The sequence below is a fragment of the Staurois parvus genome, unplaced genomic scaffold, assembly GCF_062004578.1.
Source record: "Staurois parvus isolate SC_StPar_1 unplaced genomic scaffold, SC_StPar_1.0 ptg001252l, whole genome shotgun sequence".
In the NCBI taxonomy this organism is placed as follows: Eukaryota; Metazoa; Chordata; class Amphibia; order Anura; family Ranidae; genus Staurois; species Staurois parvus.
The window spans coordinates 2216008-2219951 of NW_028319048.1; positions in this window are offsets into that span (position 1 = coordinate 2216008).

The following is a 3944-nucleotide window of genomic DNA, read 5'->3' on the forward strand; positions in this document are numbered from 1 at the left end:
TGTCTGTATAATGACTGCCTTTCCTCTGTCTATCTCCTACTCCTCTCCTCTGTCTGTATAATGACCACCTTTCCTCTGTCTATCTCCTCTCTCCTCTGTCTGTATAATGACCACCTTTCCTCTGTCTATCTCCTCTCTCCTCTGTCTGTATAATGACCGCCTTTCCTCTGTCTATCTCCTCTCTCCTCTGTCTGTATAATGACTGCCTTTCCTCTGTCTATCTCCTCTCCTCTGTCTGTATAATGACTGCCTTTCCTCTGTCTATCTCCTCTCTCCTCTGTCTATATAATGACTGCCTTTCCTCTGTCTATCTCCTTTTCTCCTCTTTGTCTGTATAATGACCGCCTCCTCTCTTTCTATATCATGACTGCCTTTCCTCTGTCTATCTCCTCCTTATTCTCCTTCAGATTTTTCCTCTAGAAAAAGCCTGCAATGGTTCTGCCCCCCTTCTCTTCACCCAGACAATGGCTATCTTTCCTCCATCTCCCCTTTACCTCCTGTCCTTCAGGAACTGACTTGCTCCTTGTACTGAATTCCTTCATGTTGATGTTCCAGGCGTTAACCCATACATTGTCCTGACACACAAGTACAGCGGTGAATTGGAATCCATGAAGTCCATCTTTACAAACATGGGGCTGAAAAACATCTACACCATCGAAAATTACACTGCAAAGGGCGAGCCGATGGTGAGAGAGAAGCATGAAGAGATCATCAAATTCCTCACTGATGTTTTGGAAGACATCAGATTCCGTATGGGACACATGAGAGATCCCAAAGAGGAGAGGAAAAGGCATCTGAAATTTATTATAAAATATATGAAAGAAACAAGCGACATGAAACTAAATTCCGAATATATGAAGAACAAGAGTGAGGGGAGTGGAAAAAGTTATTGTATTCTACTTTGAATAAATTGTGATTGTGCAGCCCTAGCTACTGTATATTACAATCCCTGTGTGCCTTATGTAGTTATCTGTGATGTAAAATATAAATGGTAGGTAAGATTTGGGAAGGTCTACGTCAGTTATTTCTTCTTCTCACTTAGAGGACAGAAGGGACTCACTGAAGGTCCAGGTTAATAAAAAGCCTCCATAGACCATTTCTTCTCTTTCAGCCATCAGTTTTCTGTGTTTCTATGTATTGGTGACATAAAGTGGGCTCTGCATCCAGCGCCAGCTCAACCATAGGGAGGCATAGGCAGCCGCCTTAGGGTGCCAGCATGGTGGGGCGGGGGGGGGGGGGCGGTAAAATCCAAATCCCCAGCCTTTTGCTCAGGATTTGTAACCATAGTGCGGACATGTGTGTTCCCCGGCCAGAAGCGTGCGTACTTTTGTGAAGCTGACTGAAGCTGGCTGTCTATGGGAAGGGTTTCAAGTGGCTGCAAAACTGTCGATCACTTCTACAACTGCCACTATGTGCCGCCCCCTGCGCAACCCCCCCACCATATTTACAGGGGTCCCACCTGCTGGCCCACTGCGTTCATGGCGGATGTCGCTGTGAAGGGCGGAAGGAATTTAGTGGACATTTATCCGCTGAGCTTCTCTCCTCTGTACAGAACAGGCAGTGACGTACCTAACTTCACTTCCAGAGCTGTCAATGACTGGAATCAGTACCTGAGGAAGCAGCTGACAGACCATGATCTGTGTTCCATCAGCTGCAGTGGCGTGTAAGGGAGACATCCAGGGTCTAATAGACCCCAGATGTCTCATAAAGAGTACCTGTCACCTATATGCTATCACATAGAGGGCTAGTGGTCCCCTATGTGATAGCAATCACAAGTATGTAAAATGTTTTTTTAAGTTTTAAGCATTAAAATAGACACATATAAAATTAAAAAATAAAAATATTTGCCCCCCCCCACATATCAAAATGCACGCATTGGGGTGCCTATATACAAAAACGGCAATTGCTGAACACATATTACATATCACTGCGCTTGGTGGAGTGAGATCAATAATTATAGCATCAGAACTCCTGCATAACTTTACATTGATGACCTGTAGCGGCTTTTAAAATGTTGTCTATGAAAAAAAAATCTAGGGTTTCACGGGCACACACAAATTTAAGGTTTGACATGTTGGGTCTCTATTTACTCAGCACAACTTCATAATTTACATTTTACAAAAAAAAAAGTGTAATAAATTGAATTTATACAACCAAAAATGTACTTTGGTGTATTTTTTAATGAAAGTTTGTATTTGAGCCAGTATCGTGTAACATAAAAAATTGGGACTACCAAAATGTTATTCTCTAGGACAGGAGTGTCAAACTCCATTTCATTGAGGGCCGAATCAGCATTATGGTTGCCCTCTAAGGGCCGATTGTATCTGTAAGGGTAGATGTCCCTCTTAGATTGTAAGCTCCCAGGATCAGGGCCCTCCTATATGTATTGTTGCTGTATTGTCTCCTGTTATATTGTAAAGCGCTGAGCAAACTGTTGGCGCCATAAATCCTGTATAATAATAATAATAATGTCTTGAGCACCCCATCCCCCTCATTACATCAGATATCAAGAATCCCACACCCTCCATAACATCACCGTGCACCCACTTTGGGGGCAGAGCTGGAAAGCAGAAGGTACAGGGTCTGGAGGAGGACCAGAGGAGGAATGGAGTCAGTTACCAAAGTCTGCTGAATGTTGAGACCAGGGGAGGCAGAACTGAGGGGGTGCTGCAGCTGCACTGAGAGGTACAAAATTTGGCAGAGAAGTTATTTTGTCTTCTCTGCTGCCGATTGCTGAGACAAGGAGGGGGCAGAGACAAGGGGGTACCTGAAGGAGAGGTGCAAGGGCCACATGAAATGGCCTGGAGGGCTGGATTTGGCCTGCGGGCCTTATGTTTGACACCTGTCATCTAGGGTGTCTTCTTTTTAGAAAATATATAATGTTCTGAGGGGGTATAAGTAACCTTCAAGCCTAAAATAATTTCAAATATCTGTCTTCCAATCCTAACACTGAGTCCTCTTGCCTACGTGGAAGGGAATCAGGGAATACATACCCTCCTCCCTCATTACACACTGCCCTTGTGGAAGGAAGGGAGTGGTGGGAGGATGGGGGGGAGAGGGAGTTGCAAAATGCACCTTCACTTAAGTATTATTATTTTATTATTATACAGGATTTAGATACCGCCATCAGTTATGCAACGCTTTACAACATGAGGGCAGACAGTACGAATACAATACAAATGAATACAGGAGAATTCAGAGGGCCTGACTCGTTAGAGCTTACAATCTAAGAGGGAGGGTCGAGAGATACAAAAGGTAATAACTGTGGGGGATGGGCTGATGGACAAAATACATGTACAGTTGTTAGGTGGGGGCAGGATAGGCTTCTCTGAAGAGATGAGTTTTCAGGGGTCTTCTAAAAGTGGACAGAGATGGAAATATATGAACAAATTGGGGAAGGGAGTTCCAGAGCATGGGAACAGCTCTGGAGGAATCCTGGAGGCGAGCATAGGAGGAGGTGACAAGGGAGCTAGAGAACAGGAGGTCTTGGGAGGAACGAGTTGGTTGGTATTTTGAGAGCAGGTTGGTGATGTAACTCGGGAATGAGTTATGGATGGCTTTATAAGTTGTTGTAAGTATCTTGAATTTTATTTGTTGGGTGAGCAGGAAAAGTGGAGGAATTGGCAAAGAGGGATTGAGGACACTGAGCGGAGGTCAGTGGAGGAACTGGAAAAAAGGGATGGAGGACACTGAGCGGAGGTCAATGGAGGAACTGGAAAAGAGGGATGGAGGACACTGAGCGGAGGTCAGTGGAGGAACTGGAAAAGAGGGATGGAGGACACTGAGCGGAGGTCAATGGAGGAACTGGAAAAGAGGGATGGAGGACACTGAGCGGAGGTCAGTGGAGGAACTGGAAAAAGGGATGGAGGACACTGAGCGGAGGTCAGTGGAGGAACTGGCAAAGAGGGATGGAGGACACTGAGCGGAGGTCAGTGGAGGAACTG